Raw genomic sequence first — 18,677 nt, 5'->3', positions numbered from 1 at the left:
AAGAACAGTCGTTTCGCGACAGCGACCGCGCTTTCCGACCGCGGGATAGGTGACGTTCGCAGTCATCTCCCGCCCACCGTCCTCGCCAATCATTGGCGGGCGACAAACACTGAGTACGCCGAGGAAGGGCGGGGGGCTTGGCTCCTTGGAGGCCTCTAGACACCCCTACCCCACCCCTCTCTTCTCTGGCTTCCACGAAGCCGCGGAGGCGGGTTGCCATGACGCCGCCCGCGCCGTCGTGGGCATTGCGTCACAATCTCGCCATTTTACGTCAATAGCGTGAGCCACGAAAAGGCACCGCCCTCCCTCCTGGGGCGGATGTCGCGACAATTCCGGCACTCTGCGGCGATAGGGCGATACGAGGGTGGGGCCGGGGTGGAAAGGGCTAGTACCTCTCCTTAGGTGACCCGCAGAAAAAGCCTTCCCGTTAGGCTGTGATCCTGAATTAATCTTTTCCCCTTCAGTGAGCCTCAGTTTCCTCATTTGTAAAATGAAAGTCTTGGGCTCCCGGACCCATTTCTAAATAAATCCTAGGACCCTGACAAAGTCTGAAGAGATAAAGGCTCTCAAAGGGTCTCTCAAACTGCCAGAGGTAAGAAGACCCTTAGACACCTCTGAAGTCCAACATCCTTATATTAATAAAAAGGGAACTTGGGCCAGGAGAGGTGACTAAAGGTCACCCAGTCAGCAAACGTCAGAGCTAGGATTCTAAACCAGGGCTCCATTCCAGGTCCAGGCCTCTTCACTTTGAAACACAAGATCATGGATTGCAAGAATCCCCAAAATGGAAAAAGGACCCCTAACAAAACAGAAATCTCCTTTACAACATACCCAAAGAGTTGTCATCCAGCCTTTTTACTTGAACACTTCCAACGATGGGGACATCTGATGCTGGACAGCTGTCCTAGTTAGGAAATTTTTCTTTAAGTCAAGCCAAAAATCTGTCTGTGCAACTTCCACCATTGGTCCTAGTTATAATAATAACTCACACTTCATCTCGATGCCTAAACCATTGCTATAGCTTGTTGGGCAGCTTCCCAGTTTCAAATCTGTCCCCAACTCCAGTTGATCCTTACAGAATCATCAGTACTGAATGATCTTCCTAAAATGCTACTCCATTTAAATCCAGTTCATGTGTGCACAAGTCAAGATAACACCCTATGTCATTGGTCTTTCTCCTAAAAAAAGACAGAACAACAATCACTGTTAGGGAGCAAGTATAAAATCCTACATGATATCCAAAGCTTATTCAACAACCTAACCCCATCTCACCTTTTCAGTCTTCTTATACCCTCCTACCTTCACCTCCCACCTATTCTTCTATCTTGTGACTTGGTTTCCTTGCTACTCCTTGCACAAACCACGAATCTCCTTTGGCCATTTTTAATGGATGTTCCCCAGGCCTAGAACTCTTTCTCTTTTCATTTCAACTGTGAAGATTGGATTTGGCTCTCTCCTGATTGTAGCAATAAAGGTACTTAGCTCTTCCTTGATTGTGAAGATGAAATTGTAATCCCCTATTTGTTGATTTAATCAGCAAAATGTAAGCACAGTACTTAAAGCTAGGTGGGAAAATCTGCCCATGTTAGATCTGATCACCAAGGGTGTAAATCTCCCACTTAATCATGAGGTGGGAGGTCTGTGACCCATATGTGGGATAGTGGGTAATGAATTAGAATCTACTAAATGCCTTCTGGGCAGTCCTAGAGCTGTGATTGGTAGATGTGGAATTAGGGGAAGTGAGGTAAGAAAAATGGTCTTTAAAAGAAAGAGAGACAAAGGCCTGAAGAGGTTGGTTGTTAAGGGTTGGTCTTTTGTGAGTTATTGATGGTTGGTCTTCTGGGAGTTGGTGGTGGTTGTTCTGGGAGTTTGAAAGAGACACAGTTGGAGTGGAGCCTGGTGGAGTTGAGTCTGAAAAAAGAATCTGCTGATTGAACTGACAATGTGGTGAGTGTAAAGGCTGACTTCCTTCTTTGCCCTTTCTGGAGGTTCATCTTGAGGCTCCTTGGAGCCCTCTCTCTTGCTCTCTCTCCCCTTCTTTCCTCTCTCTCTCTCAATCTCTCATTCTCCCTCTCTCCCTTTTCTTCACTCTCCTTCCCTTTCTCTCCCTCCTCTCTCCCTCTCCTTCCCACCCCCTCGCTCTCTGTCTCTGTCTGTCTCTCCCCTCCCTTCTCTCTCTCTCTCAATCTCTCTCTCTCTCTCTCTTCCCCTCCCTCCCTTCCCACACCCCCTCTTGCTCTCTGTCTCTATCTCTTCCCTTCTTTCTTCTATCTCTCTCTATCTCTCTTTCTTTCTGTTTCCCTTTCTCCTCCCACCTCTCTCCCTCTTCTTTCCCCCTCTTTCTTGCTCTCTCTCCCCTCCTTTCCTCTCTCTCTTAATCTCTCTCTCTCTCTCTCCCTCCCCCATCCCCTTTTCTCTCTTCCTTAATATCTTCCCTTTATTGTAAAAGAAACTACCATAAATTCCATTTTACTTTAGTAATTCATTTTTGGGATTTAGAAATTAAATCCCTGATGACCAATTAAATATTCAGTCCAACTATAAAATTAACAATCTCAACTCCCCGACTTCCTTCAAATCTCATCCAAAATCTTAACTTCTACAATAAGTCTCTACCTTGGGGGCAGCTGGATTGAGAGCCAGGCCTAGAGATGGGAAGTCCTAGGTTCAAATCTGGTCTCAGACACTTCCCAGCTGTGTGACCCTGGGCAAGTCACTTGACCCACATTGCCTAGCCCTTACCACTCTTCTGCCTTGGAGCCAATATTGCCTCCAAGACAGAAGGTAAGGTTTTTTTTTTTTTTAATAAATAAATAAATAAGTCTCTACCTTTCTTCTTTCATTTATCAATCTTAACGTGCTTTCCTTCTGAGATTATTTCCAATTTATCCTGTATCTATCTAGTTTTTCCATTGTGTTTGTTTGATGTCTCTTCTGTTAGATTGAGCCCCTAGAGAACAAGGACTGTTTCTTACCTCTCATTGTATCCCCAGACCCTAACACTGGCACACAGCAAATGCTTCATAAATGCTTGTTGACTTGACTGTAGTATTTTAAAGTTTACAAAGTCTCCTCACAATTGTCTAAGTGGTAAGGATAAAAGATTGATGAACTGCATGAAGACTAGAATACCAGTGTCAGCTTTCATTATGGAATCCCCAAGTTTGCCCCTGTCCCTAGAGAACTTGCCTTAAGGGAAGTCCTAGACTGACTTTGTCTTAGATTGAACAATAAATCTTAAAGTACCCAATGATACAAAAAATTACAAACAATTTTTCAGTGCCCTCAAGACTGTCTATGGGCCATTAAAACCCACCACTACTCCCTTGCTATCCTCTGACGGTGACACTCTTATAAAAGATAAAAAAGGCATCAGCAACAGGTGGAAAGAGCACTTCAATCAGCTTCTCAACTGACCCTCTTCAGTTGACCAAAGCTCCCTTGACCAGATCCCCCAAAACCGCTCCATTGAACAACTTGACGTCCCTCCTTCAATAGAGGAAGTCCAAAAAGCCATTAAACAAATGAGTGCAGGCAAGGCACCCGGTAAAGATGGGATCCCAACTGAGGTGTACAAGGCCTTAAATGAAAAGGTGCTCCAGGCATTCCACATAGTGCTGACCAGCATATGGGAAGAGGAAGCCATGCCCCCAGAACTCAGAGATGCCTCCATCGTAGCCCTATACAAGAACAAAGGCGCACGAGCAGCCTGTGACAACTACAGAGGCATCTCACTACTCTCCACAGCTGGAAAGATCCTCGCCCGTGTTATACTCAACAGACTCCTTTATCTGTTTCAGAGCAGAACCTGCCTGAATCACAATGTGGCTTCCGACCAGATCGTAGCACCATCGACATGGTCTTCACGGTGAGGCAAATGCAGGAAAAATGCCTTGAGCAGAACCTGAGTCTCTACATTGTCTTCATAGACCTGACAAAGGTGTTTGACACAGTGAACAGGGACACATTGTGGGTGATCCTTAGCAAGCTTGGCTGCCCAGCAAAATTCGTCAAACTGATCCAGCTCTTTCATGTCGACATGACAGGGGAAGTCCTATCTGGTGGAGAGACTTCCGATTGCTTCAACATCTCCAATGGCGTGAAACAAGGCTGTGTCCTCGCTCCGGTACTATTCAACGTATTCTTCACCCAAGTATTACAACATGCTGTGATGGATCTAGACCTGGGCGTCTACATCAAATACCAACTGGATGGCTCACTATTTGACCTTTGCCGCCTGACTGCAAAAACAAAGACAACAGAGAGACTCATCCTGGAAGCTCTCTTCGCAGATGACTGTGCTCTCATGGCCCACCAAGAAAATCATCTCCAAACCATTGTGGACAGGTTCTCTACCGCAACAAAACTGTTTGGCCTGACGATCAGCCTCAGCAAAACAGAGGTGCTGTTCCAACCTACACCAGGGAGGCCAACAAACCAGCCATGCATTACAATCAACGGCACTCAGCTTTCTAAAGTCAACACTTTCAAGTACCTGGGCAGCACCATTACCAACGATGGGTCTCTAGACCACGAGATTAATGCCAGGATCCAAAAGGCAAGCCAGGCACTTGGGCGGCTGCGCTCCAAAGTCCTTCAACACAGCGATGTAAGCACTGCGATGAAGCTCGAAGTGTATAACGCAGTGGTCCTCAGCTCTCTCCTGTACAGTTGCGAGACATGAACACTGTACCGGAGACACATGAAACAGCTGGAGCAATTCCACCAACGCTCTCTCCAGTCAATCATGAGGATCTGATGGCAGGACCGAATCACCAACTAGGAAGTCCTTGACAGAGCCAACTCCACCAGCATCGAAGTCATGGTCCTCAAAACCCAGCTACGATGGTCTGGACACGTCATCCGCATGGACCCACAGTAAATACCAAGACAGGTATTCTATGGTGAACTGTCAGCTGGACTCAGGAAACAAGGTCGACCAAAGAAAAGATTCAAGGATCAGCTGAAGTCAAACTTGAAATGGACTGGCATGACACCAAAGCAACTAGAACTCGCTGCCTCTGACAGAAGCAGCTGGCGAACCCACATTAACCATGCCGCCACCACCTTTGAAGATGAGCGACATCGAAGTCTTGCCGCTGCAAGTGAATGCCAACACCAGGCCACAACTGCACCTCCCGTAACAACTGGCGTCCCATGCCCCATGAGGCACAAACTTTGTGCCTCAGCCTTTGGACTTCAAAGCCACATGAGGGTACATCAATAGATGATAATGCACAAAGACAATTGTCATTCTCGGGTCACAGAGAGACTACCACTACCCAATGATCTCAGCTTTGATATAATTAGTAGATATAATTAAATCTTTAGTACTCTTTGTCTTGCAAGTTTCTCCCATTGTATCAGAGGCCTCTCCCAAGTAGTCCAGCCCTTGGCTAGAATCATCCTTGCCTTGTATTTATTGTAAAGTATCAGTCTCTCCCTGGACCTCCTCCTTCCCTAATGTCCATTGTAAAGTCAATTGAACCTTCCTTTCCTATATTCCCTAAATGGTATATAAGACTCCAAGTTCTTCAGCTCATTGGAAAACCCCCTTTCCCAGAATCCCAGAACTTTGTCTCTAGTGGTTTTGTGTTTTGACACAGGTATACTGCTAGTAGAAGTGCAAATAGGACAAACTTCTGGAAAAGTTAAGATATATGCAAAATAATGATTTTCCTATCCTTTGACCCAATGATGATCCCATTATTGGGCATAATATGCCCCTAAGGAAATCAAGGACAGAAAAATAAAAGTCCCATATACCAAAATATTCAGAAGGGCATTAATATAGTAGCAAAACAACAACAACAAAAACAACCAAAAAACTTTCTCCCCCTCTACTATCATCATTCAATATGCTTTCCTGTAGAGTTTTAAAAAATTTGTCACTGTCTAGATATTTGTCACCTAGCTGATGCTGGTGGCTGTTATCTAACAAGATATAGTTCTCTTATTCTAGATTAATTCACTGCCTGACTTACAGTCTCCCTCTGTAATGGAAATCTTGCCCTCATATTAGGAGTCTTTAGTATATGTTGATAGTCATTTCTTATAAACAGCTTATACTAACAGACCCATTTGAAATTTCTCGAATATAAAAAAACTATTTCTTGCCTTTGCTCTGGCTTGTTGTCCCTCAATACTGCAATGCTCTGTTCCTTTACTTCTATCTTGTGGTTTTGTCTTCCTTCAAGATGTAGGTCAAAACCTGCCTTCTTCAAGAGGCCTTTCTACTTCCCCTAGCTTCTAATGTCTTTCCTCCATTTCAGATGACCTTCTATCCACCTAGTATATATTTTGTATATACTTAATGATTTACATGCTACACCCCCCCCCCCTTTATAATGTACACTTCTTAAGCCCTCCCAGCATATGTATAGGCTTCTGCCTGCTATTTTGATGTGTTTGCTAGAGTGAGAGTGATGATCTATGGGGAAGAGGCATTGCCCCTGATTCAGACAGATACCCCATGATTGTTTCCTGCCTGATGAAGAAAAGTCTTTTTATTCCAAGTGGATGAGAAGTGAACTGGAGTGGACTTGGCAGCAATCTTATGAGCCCTGAAAGATTGGAGGAAACATCAGAGATCAGGGCCAAAGGTCCATGACCCAGACAGTCATGGCTGCTGTAGCCAAGCCAGAGAAGAAATCAGAGTAGCCTCAAGGCACTGGGACCTGTGTGACCCAATCTACTCAGCGGCCAAAGCACAGTGTCCTGCCGCAAGGGAAAAAGTGAAATTCAACCAGCAGCTATGCCATATTCAGAGAAGAGCTTGGTGAGATGAATGAGATCAAACCCCTCCATACCAGGGTCTGAAGAGATAGAGGGGAGTATGTGCCCCAGTTCAGGGAAGACATTGTACTTTGGTTGTAAAAAAAAAAATGCTTATCAATGATAGTGAAATACCAACAGATTAAGTGATAATGGAGAGATATTGGAGGGAATATACCAAATGGGAACTCAAGCCAGTAGCCTTAGAAGAACCCTTCTATCTATCTCTCAGACCTACCTTGAGAATTCCTAGCAGCTAGATGGAGCCAGCCTTGCTCCAGGGATCCAACCTGCTAATACACATATGAATTCGAAAAGTTAAATCCAGTATATCTCCATCTATTAGCACAGGGCTTGGCCCCATAGTAAGTACTTAATAAATGTTGAACTCACTGAGTTTCTCAATCTATCCAACTCCCATGACCCATGCCTTCAAGCCACCTCAGCTACACACAGGAATAGCCATATCCCTTGATCTTGCCAATTGAGGTCTCAGAAGTCCCGTTATTTGATTGTCATCTCATATAGTTCAACCTCTATACCTTATCTTCACTCTCAGATCTCTTGCATCTTCTTATCCTGTTGCCACTCTTACATCTACCTCCTCCACTCCTATTCTTATGCAGACCTCATGAAGGTTGTACTAGAGTGATGGCTGGATCCACTACAAATGTATGTGATCAAATCTCATCTGAGCTCTCACTATAATAAGATAATTCTTTTGCTATGCTTTAATAGATTCTCTGTCCCATTCTCTACAACAGCTGTTCCAATCCTTCTCTTCTTTTCTCCAACTTCCCACACTATCCCCTTCACCTCATAATCTCAGCAGTGGCCCTCTGCCTCATAATTTCCCAAGAAAATGTAGACCATTTCCAGTGAGCTCCCTCTTCTCTCTTCCTCTTCATCTTGACATCATCCTTCTCCTTTACAAAAATCTCTGATAAAGAGGACACTTCTCCATTTACCCTTCTTTAAACCCATCCTCAGTATTCTCTAACATAGTGTGGTCCAAAGATAGTGGGCTCCTGGAGATCCCTGAGAACCTTTCAGGGGATTTCAAGGTCAAAATTATTTTCACAATATACTAAGATTTGATTTGGCTTTAAAAATACACCTCATCTTTCCAACTTCATATCTGTAAGGCCAGATTTTCTTCATATAGTTCACCTAAAAAAACATATCACAAACAGTCTGAATGGAGAAGCAGATGTAAGAATCCAGCTATTTTCTATTTAACCAGACATTAAAGAGATTTGCAAAAATATATAAAACAATGCCCCATCTTGCAATATTTTGTTATGGAAAAGGTTATTCTTATTAAAATATGTTAACATGTAATTGCATTTATTGTTGTTATTTTAAATGAATAAATCTTTTAAAATTGTTATCAGTTTTCATTACTAATAAGGTAAATATTCATAGATATAATCCATATAAACCAAAGCTCTTTGGGGTCCTCAATAACTTTAAGTGTAAAGGGAACCTGAGACCAAAAACTTTGAAAACTACAGTTGTAGCACACTTCTTCCCCTATCAACCCTGCCTCTTTCTATACAATGGGCAATATCTCTCCCTATTTACTGATTTCTTCTCTACATGCCCCAAACATCTCCCCTTCTTAAAGAAAAAAAAATCACTAAGTCTTTCCCTTCCTTCAAGCTATATTCTTATATTTCTACTCTTTTTTGGGGAAGAAAAAACCCTAAACTTGTAGACTCTATTTCCTCATCTCACTGTTTTCCAAATCTTAGGCCAGTGATGGCGAACCTTTTAGAGATGGAGTGCCCATGCTCATACCCCCAACATGAGTGCCATGCTCCTCCCACACACACATGCTGGGTATGCCCTGCTTCTTCCTTAACCCATACAGAGGATGGAGAAAGAGCTCCCATTGAGCTGCTGGACATAGGGATGGGTGAGGTGAGGAATGTCTTCAGAGAGGGAGAGAGGGGGTGGCCTAAGGGCACTGCTCTCCTCCAGCTCTGCCACTTATGAACCACCTACCTTATCCCTTGGGCACTCTCATTGGGCTATTGTGCAGAGGGGTGGGTGATGTGAAAAAATGTCATCTGACTTGGGGGGGAGGGGAGCGACTCTACCAGAGGCCCTCTGCTTTTCTGGTAATGAACTGCGGGGTGAGGGGAAGAGCAGCCACATGCCCACAGAGAATGCTCTGTTTTTGGCACCCATGCCATACATTTGCCATCACTGCCCTAGGCAATCTGGCTTCAACTCTCTGAGGCATTTGACATCACTACCTTCTCGTCATGGATTCTCTCTCCTCTCTAGGTTTTCATGACTCTTTGTCTTTTTTTAAAAAAAACCTTACCTTCTGTCTTGGAATTAATACTGTGTATTGGTTCTAAGGCAGAAGAGTGGTAAGGGCTAGGCAATGGGGATCAAGTGACTTACCCAGGGTCACACAGCTGGGAAATGTCCGATTTGAACCCAGGACCTCCCATCACTAGGCCTGGCTTTCAATCCACTGAGCAAGTGGTTCTCCTCCAAGTTGTCTAACTGTTCTTGGCTTATTCATTATTCATATCATACCCACTTATCAGTGTGAATTTTAGATTTACTCTACCCTGCTTCGTCTAACAAAACAGGAATTTCTACACCCCTACTTAAGGATTAAGTGTTGAGGAGGATGGCCTATGACAGACATGTGCTAGCAAATGACAAATCAGAAACAATTGACAGACCCCCTGCGCTGCCTTAAGTCAAGCTTAAGCTACCATTGGTACATATGAGACGCAGGAAATGATGTAAAAAACAGTCTATATATTTCACGTCACTTCCTCTCTCCGATCTCTTTTTCGTGGAGAGGTGGCTTGGCATCAGTGTGGCTTGTGCTGGGAGTCTTGGCATCTTGGTGTGGCTGCAGCCTTTGTTCAGGTTTGGCAGTGAGCATCCTTGATACAATGCTGGGAAGAGCTTAGTAACGTAGTTCAGGTGAGGCGTCTTCCCTGAGCTCTCTTGGAGTTTAGGCTGATTCCTTTTTTTTCCCCTTTACCTTTCCTAAAAACGCCATTGTCCTAGGAGGCCCCTCAACTCGGAGGAGGCCTCATGGCTGGAAAGTCTCTGAACTTCCCTTGGCTCAGGCTAGGCCAGAGAAATCTTATACCTTTTTCCCTCTCTCTTCTTCTTAATTCCTTCCCTATATATTAATTGTCACCATAAAATTCCCGAACTGACTTGAGTATTTTTATTGGGATTTGAATTAATCCCTGGAGACTAACTAAATTTATATTTCAATTAAAAACCCCTAAATTTACCCCTTACATTAGAGGTGTCCGCCAAGGTTTTTCTGGGCCTAGATCTTTTTTTATCTTTCTTCATTACACCATCAGTACCATGGGTTCCATTTTTATGTTGATGACTCTCAAATTTCACCCTAACATCTCTCATGAATCAGTCCTACATTACTAGTTGCCGATTAGATTCCCAACTAGATGTTCCAGAGTCATCACAAACTCTAAGGGACCAAAACGGAATTCATTATTTTTCCACTCAAACCAGCCCCTCTTAAAGCTTCTCTTAAGAATCACAGTGTCATCTTCTACTCCTTACTCCTTCACCTCACAAATACAATCAGCTGCCAAATCTGGTTATTTGTATCACAACATCTTTCAGACTCTCAATAATCTTCTATTCGGTCTCTTTAGTTCCAACTTCCCCATTTCAATGCATCATTATTTCCTAAAGCACATGTCTGACCATATCTCCTCTACCTCCAAACTCAAAAAACTCCAATGACTCCTTTTTAACCTCCAAAATAAAATATAAAATTGTTTGTTTTGGCATTTAGATCACCCCCGTGGTCTCTTCTTTTTATTATTTTTTAAAATATTTATTTATTTAGTTTTTACCAATTACATGTAATAATGAATTTCCACACAAGTTTTCCTAAGTTATATGATTGAACTTATCTTTCTCCCTTTCTTCCCTTCCTTCTCCCAGTGCTAGTAGGCAATTTGATCTGGGCTATATCATATTATCAAGCAAAACATATTTCCATATTGTTCATTTTCATGAGTAATCTTATAAAACCAAACCCCAAAACCTAAACCCAAATAAACAACTGAAAAATTGTATGCTTTCACTGGCATTCTGACTCTAACCATTCTTCCTCTGGAGATGGATAGCATTTTTTGTCATAAGTTCCTCAGAATTGTCCTGGATCTTTGTATTGCTGAGAATTGCTAAATCGATCACATTTGATCATTCCACAATATTGCTGTTACTGTGTACAATATTCTTCTGGTTCTACTTCTGCTTATTTTACTCTGAATCAGATTATGTAGGTCCTTCCAGCTCTTTCTGGAATCCTGCTATTCATCATTCCTTATAGTTCAATAGTGTTCCATCACCATCATAGACCACAATGTGTTCAGGATTCCTCAATTGATAGACATCTTCAATTTCCAATTCTTTGTCATCTAAGTGGTAAATTTGGGGTTATTTAACTAATATATTATACTAATGATCGCCAGGGATTAATTCAAATCCCAATAAAAATATTCAAGTCAGTTTGGGAATTTTATGATGATTTAATTAATGTAGAGGGAAAGAATTAAAAAGAAGAGAGAGAGAAAGGGGTATAAGATTTCTCCAGCCTAGCCTAAACCAAGGGAAGTTCAGAGGCCTCAGCCACGAGGCCTCCTCCAAGATTAAAACTAGCTCGGCTTCCAGCCACAAGGTCTACTCCAAGATGAGGGGCCTCCCAAGAGGATAGTGCTTTTAGGAGGTAAGGGAAGAAAAAAGGGAAATCAGCCTAAACTCCAAGAGAGCTCAGGGAAGATGCTTCACCTATTGAGCTTCTCCTAGTTGCCACACTAAGGATGCTCACCACCAAACCCAGACAAGAGCTTCAGGCCCGCCAAGACACCAAGACACCCAGCACTGCCAAGCCACCAGCCACACTGCTGCCGAACCCAACATCTGAGAGAGAGAGAGAGAGACCTAGAGCTCAATGCCTCCACGAATATATAGACTTTTTTTTTACATCACTTTCTGCATCTCACATGTACCAATGGTAACTTAAGCTTGACTTAGGACAGCCCAGGGGGTCTGTCAGTTGTTTCTTATTTGTCACTTGCTAGCACATGTCTGTCATAGGCCTTCCTCCTCAACACTTAATCCTTAAGTAGGGGTGTATACATTCCTGATTGCTAGACTAAGCAGGGTGGAGTAAATCTAAAATTCACAGTCATCACAAAAAAAGCAGTTATAAACATTTTTTTGTACAAGTAGGTCCTTTCCTCTTTCCTTCCAGTCTTCTTGTCCATTTTCTTATCCAACTTAGAGAGTTGTCAAGCTGGCCTACTTTCTGTTCTGCTCAGAGAATATTCTATCTCTAGTCTCCAGGTCTATATACTGGCTGTCACCTATGCCTGGGATATACTCCCTCCCCATCTCCCTTCTACTCAGCTCAAGTTCCTTCTTTAATATAAAACTTTTCTTGATCCTACCTCTTCCCTCTCCCCCCACCCAGTTCCTTGTATTCTCCCTCCTAGAACTACCTCGTTTTCATTTTGTATATATATATATATATATATATATATATATATATATATATATATATATATATATATATATATATATATATATATATATATATATATATACTTGTGGTAGGGAAGAGGAAAATTTGGTTCACTCCTCTCCATCTTTTCATTTCAGCTTAATATACTCACAGAATATAATCACAAATGGTGGTTTTTAATATGTTAATAAGTATTAATACCCTGAAATTCCATTACAAAGTATAAACACCTTTCTCTAAGTCAGAAAGGGACAAATCATCAGATAAATAGTAATTGGCCATTTCCCTGGATGATCCTTAAAAGATGTAGTCCAGCCAGTTTGAATCAATCTAAAAGAGAAGCAGGAGTAAGGGAAGAACCTAGCTCTTTAGTAATGGGGAACTGGGGAGAGAGAGAGAAGGGGGTCTTTTCTCTTACCCTGTGTGTCTCCCCATCCCTAGTATTGGCCATTGCATCTAGAAGTAAGTAGTAGCAGACCTACTGACTCAGTAAGTAAGCTTATACCCATACCAGCAGTCCTAGAGTCAGTTCTAGAGAGGTACACGTAAGGAAAACACAGATTCCAGAAAGATACAGGTGGGGGACAGTCCCTTGAGGTTGGAAGCAGCATATACCAACAAAGAATAGAACTAGAGAGAGATAACCCTAGCAATCAAGAATTATTCAGCAGAGAGAACTTCCCGGGGAGGAAAAAAGGATTTCAAGGCCATGCAGGCTTCCCTGGCAGAGTAGCCTTAGCCACATGGTTTCCCTCCATAGGTAGGAATGTTTTGCTCACTCTTCCCACAAACCCTGAGTTGTAGCAGAATGGGTCCCAGGTTTATGGGGGAATGTTTTATAGTTCCTGTTTGAATTATGCCTTCTTAGCAAATCAATTAAGGGCATTTACACCTAGAATCAAATATAAACTCCTATGTTCAGTATTTAAAGCCCTTCACAACCTGACTCCACCCTACATTTCTTGCTCTTTCCTTTTCTTTTTTTAAAGCTTTACCTTCTATTTTAGAATTGATACAAGTATGGGTTCCAAGGCAGAATAACAGTTAGGGCTAGAGAATTGGGATAAATGACTTGCCCAGGGTCACACAGTTAGGAAGTATCTGAAACCAGATTTGAACCCAGGTCTTCCTGATTCTAGGCCTGACCCTCTGTCCCCTGAGCCACTTAGATGCCCCTAGCCCTTTCCTTCTTGAAACATACTGGGACACCTAAAAGGCTCCAGCTGAAGCTGGTTTCCAGTGGGACTCCAATGCTCTTCCCCTGTGAGCAGACCCAATTCAGAATGCTTGGAATACCCCAGCCAGAACTGGAAACCAGTAGGATCCCACTGTCTCTTCCTCCTTGCCTCTGAGCTCAACTCCACTCTTCCTGCCAATGTTCTCTTTTCTGTTTCCCTTATTGCCAAGACACTGAACCCCTTTCCAGAGAAAAACCAGAACCTCTTCTTTACCCTGACCTTTGGACTTATTTTCTCCTTCCAAAATTGTGTGGTGGGCCATTTCTGTGATCCGTCCCAAGGGCTCCCAGATCTTATCACTATCTCTCTTGTGTTTCTTTCCTTTAGCATCAACCTTGTGAACATTAAAAGAAACAATAGTGTGGCTTCTCCTACAAGCAAGGCAGTAGCAGCTGAGTTCCCCAGCATGGCAATGGTTGAGAGTAGGGGGAAGCACCTGCAAGGGACAGTTCAACTACCATCAGGAAAAAGATCACAAGAAAGAATATCAGACAAAGAGATGAAATGTGAAATGACTAATTAGCAAAATTGCCACACTCTATTCTGCCTTGATGAGGCTTATCAAACAGCCTTTCAGCAGATTGTAACTATAAGTTATTAGCAAACTACTAAGTTCTGTTGTAATCACTCCTGATGGACTCGATGATTATTTTATTCTTCACATTTCCTCTGTTTTGTAGGAATGAATAACCTGCTACATAACTGATTCATGTTTGCACATTAGGCACCTTTTTTTACTTTCCCCTTTTTTTCATGGAAACCCTTTGAATGTGGTACCCTAACTATTACTATCATATAATTAGTAGCTTTTCCCAGAATCCTCTGGAGAGGACAATGAACCAGTGGATAAGAGAACTACTTCCCTTCTTGACAAGTCAGGATGCCTTTGGCATTCCCTTTCCCTGAGGGAAGGTCTTCCAGGGGCTCAAAGCTCCTCATGTATATGTGATCCTGTTGCCCTAGTCAGCTTTATCTCCAACCTCATGTCAGAAGAGGAGCAAGATCTTCCTCTGACCATAAAAACCTTCCATCTCCAGCTGTTCCTTCCGAACTGAAGGCTCCGAGGAACTGGCAGCCTTTTCTTCTTTGTCTGGACAGTGTACAAGGCAACTTCCACCCTCTACTGCCTGCTTGATTTCCCACCTTTAAGGAGCAAAAAGAAGCATCCTTCCCTCTGACCTCAGGTCTTCCATCTTCTCTGCACCTGTTCCTGGAGAGAAGAGGAAGAGGAAAGTTATTAGGGAGAATTTCTGTCTGTTTCTATACAGATTTGACTTCTGTCTCTTACTGCCCTGTCCCCTGCCTAAATTCCAGCCTTTGGAGGGAAGAAAGTAATGATACTGTGCTTGCCATCTGACCATGCATCCTGCCTGATCTCTAGGCTTCTTTCAGAAGAAAAGTGGTGCTTTCCATTCAATGATGAACATTTTCACATTTGGACATGGGTCATCATCATCCAAAACTCATTTCCCATCCCTCACTACCCAATTCCTTATTCCCATCCTCTTTAAATCTCCTACCCCAAAGTCCTTACCATATGCCACCCACACCTTATACTGTAGCCTCCAGAATGTCTGTTCCATGGGCAACACATTTCCTTTTGTCTTAAATTGTTTCTTCCCCCACTCCTTGCATCTTCTAGCAATCATTGAAACCTGGATCCTCTCTGAAGACAAGCCTTCCTGGCCATTCTTTCCAGGACTGGCTACACTTTCACTTATTTCCCTCAACTCATTGAGATGGAGGAACTGAAATACTCCTTATTCCCCATTGCCGGCTTCCAACTTCTTCCTCTATCCCCATCACTCAGTAATCTTTCTTCCTTTGAGGTTCATGTGATGCATATCTATCACCTAATCAAAATTCTTGCTACTATTGTCTATAGAACTCCAAATGATTCCTCTTCTTCCCTTCCTCAATGAGTTTGGTACCAGGTTTACAGTTTTCCTCTCCTTCATTACTTCAGTCCTCATACTAGGAGACTTTCAACATACATATTGATTTTTCTTCAATCACTCTAATTACTCAGTCCCTCAACCTACTCACTTCCCATGACCTCCCCACCTAGATCACACATAAAAATGATCATACCCTTGATTTTACCATCACTTACAACTGCACCACCTCCATATTCAAGAATTCCAACATTCCTTTATCTGTCCATATTCTTTTGGCTCTCCACCTCCCTCTTGGCCTTCCCTTACAAACCCAACTCTTTGTCCATACTATGACCTCCAGTCCCTTGATTCCTCAGTTCTCTCCCAGGCCATCTTCCCCATATTTGCCACACTTTACTCTTTTCCCTATTTTGACTGCTTGGTGAACCAATCCAACTCTACATTGTCTTCTTCTCTTGAGTCTCTGAACTTCTTATCATTTCAACAATTGTGCCCTACCAAGTCTCAGCCTTGGATCACTTCCACTGTTCGCTGCCTTCATTCCTCAAGTAAATTGCTGGATGAAAGTGGAGAATATTACACAACCATTCTGATTGTGTCCACTACAAATTAATGTTAAACAACCTCATCTAGGCTCTCATTGCTGCTAGATAATCCTTCTAAGATCTTCCTTACAGTTCACTATTCCACTCTTCATAGGGGCTCTTCCAAACCTTTCCATCCCTCCTCAAGCCTCCTATGGATCCTACTCCCCCTGACACCCTCAACTGAGAACCTTGTCTCATATTTTACCAAAAACAATTGAAGATATTTTCTATAAGCTTCCTCTTTAACTCTCTTCCTCATTTCATATTTCTCATATGCCTTCTGTCACTATTTCCACCTTCACCCCTATCTCACATGAAAAGGCAGGCTTATTCCTTATAAAAGTCAACCTATTTACCTGCACAAGGGATCTCATTCTATTCCATTTCCTCCAACAGCTTAATTCTGCTGCCATCCCCTTTTTATTTCATCTTTAATTTCTTCCTGTCTAATGGCGCTTTCCTTCTGTCTACAAACATTCCCATCTCTCCACCATTCTCAAAAACCTTCACTTGATTCCTCTATCCCTGGTAACTATTGTACTATATTTCTTCTGCATTTTGTGACTAAACTCTTTGAAAAATCTCACTTTCTTTGTAATTCCTTATAATCTAGAAGACATCTTAAACTCAATATATCCAAAACTGGGCAAATTTTGTTTTCTTTTAAACACTCCCAACCTCCAAACTTTTCCTTGTCACCATCAAGGGTACCAACATCCTACTAGCCCCCTAAGTTCCTCCTACAAATATCATCTTGGACTCTTCACTCTCTCTCACCCCCATATATACTATCTGTTGACAAAGTCTATTGATTTTGTAAACGCCGTAAGGATAATTTTTAGTGTTGTGACTTGAAATCATAAATAAGTGGTCGACATGGGAAATTCCCAAATATGAAAAATACCCAAGTCAGCTGGGGATTTATGGAGATTTTAATTAATAAGAGAGAATGAATTAAGGGAGAGAGAGAGAGAGAGAGAGAGAGAGAGAGAGAGAGAGAGAGAGAGAGAGAGAGAGTTAATTTAAACTGCTCTGGCTTGGCCTAGGCCAAAGTGGCCTCCCTGAGCCTAAGGGAGAGGGAGTCAGTCTTATTACTCACCACAAGACCATCTCCAAGCTGGGTTCCAGTCCTCCACTGAATCTCCTGAACTGAGTTCAGAAATCAATTCCACTCCGAACTTCAATTGCCTCCTGACTTTTTACCCCTTCCTTTTAAAGAAATTTTCTCTTATGTCACCTTCCCTAAATTTTCACATCTACTAATCACTGTAGACACTTTTTTCCAGGAGTGCCCATTCTTATTTCTCATCTTCTTTGGTTCTCACCTTCTCTAGTTAGATTATATCTTCTGAGTACTCCATACCTCTTTGTTAAGCTTGCATTTTGTAAGTTACTTGACTTTTTTAGGTACTAATTTAATCTTTATAGGTACTTAACACCTTTTTGTATTAGATCTAAAAATAGACCTATTTTAAGGTTATAGCTTTACTATAAGGTATGAGTTAGGGACTTTCATTGTTCAATCAGGAGTTTGCAACTTTATCTTCCCCTAAGGCACTGTCTGAGTAGGGTGGAATAATTTTAAAAGTTCCCAATACATTTCTGATTCTTGTTAGACCAAGTATCTCCATTGTTACAATAAGGGGATAACTAGATCAAATATTTCTAAAGTATAGTCTGAGTAGTTTTTTAAGATTCACAATTTCACCTTTGCAACATCTCTCAAATATGGCTCCCTTCCCTTGTCTGACTCTACCACTCCTCTTGTATAGGCCCTCATCACTTCATACTTGGATTATTGCAATATCCTGCAGAAAGATCTGTCTGCCTCAAGTCTTTCCCCACTCTAGTCCATCCTTCATTCAGCCACCAAAGTGTTTTTCCTAAAGTGCATAGGTCTCACCATGTCAACTCTCTACTCAATAAATTCCAATGGCTCCTTATTAGCTCCAAGGTCAAATTCAAGACCCTCTTTTTGGCATTCAAAGCTTTTCATTACCTAGCCCCTTCCTACCTTTCCAGTCTTCTTGTACCTTCCTCCCCAGCAACATACTCTTTGATCCAATGACACTGGCCTCCTGGTTGTTCTACAAAGAACTCCATCTCTCAGCTCTGGGCATCTTCTTTAACTGTGACTATCATACCTAGAATTCTCTTACTTCTTATCTCCTCCTTTTTCTTTCCCCTGGCGTTTTTCAAGTCCCAGCTAAAATCCCATCTCCTGCTAGAAATCTTTTCTTAACCCTTCTTAATTCAGTTGCCTTCCCTATATTAATTATTCCTATTTATCTTATATATAGTTTGTGCATATTTGTTTGTTGTCTCTTAATTATGTGAGCTCCTTAAGAACACAACCTTTTATTTGTTGTTGTTGTGCCTCCATTGCTTAGCTCAGCAAGTAGTACATAACTGATGCTTAATAAATGTTTATTGAGAGATGGAAATTCCTGAGTTCAAATATGACCTCAGAGATTTCCTAACTGTGTGACCCTGAGCAAGTCATTTAACCCCCATTGCCTAACTCTTTCTGTTCTTCTGCCTTGGAACCAATACTTAGTATTGATTCCAAGATGGAAAATAAGGATTTTAAAAAACTGTTTATTAACTCTGAGGTACTACCTCATATAAAAAT

General features: G+C 42.1%; 1 protein-coding gene across 1 annotated transcript in view; it reads right to left on the bottom strand.

The window, feature by feature from the left end:
- CSNK1G2 (casein kinase 1 gamma 2) overlaps window positions 1-1,414 on the bottom strand; it is a 95,362-nt gene extending 93,948 nt beyond the window's left edge. Inside the window, exon 1 of the mRNA XM_056820686.1 lies at window positions 1,273-1,414. The gene's annotated coding sequence lies outside the window, so the exon portion shown is untranslated. The remainder of the gene's footprint in view (window positions 1-1,272) is intronic.
- Window positions 1,415-18,677: the final 17,263 nt, after the last annotated feature.

Source organism: Monodelphis domestica, chromosome 3 (assembly GCF_027887165.1).
Source record: "Monodelphis domestica isolate mMonDom1 chromosome 3, mMonDom1.pri, whole genome shotgun sequence".
Lineage (NCBI taxonomy): Eukaryota > Metazoa > Chordata > Mammalia > Didelphimorphia > Didelphidae > Monodelphis > Monodelphis domestica.
This window is presented reverse-complemented; position numbering and strand designations above follow the sequence as displayed.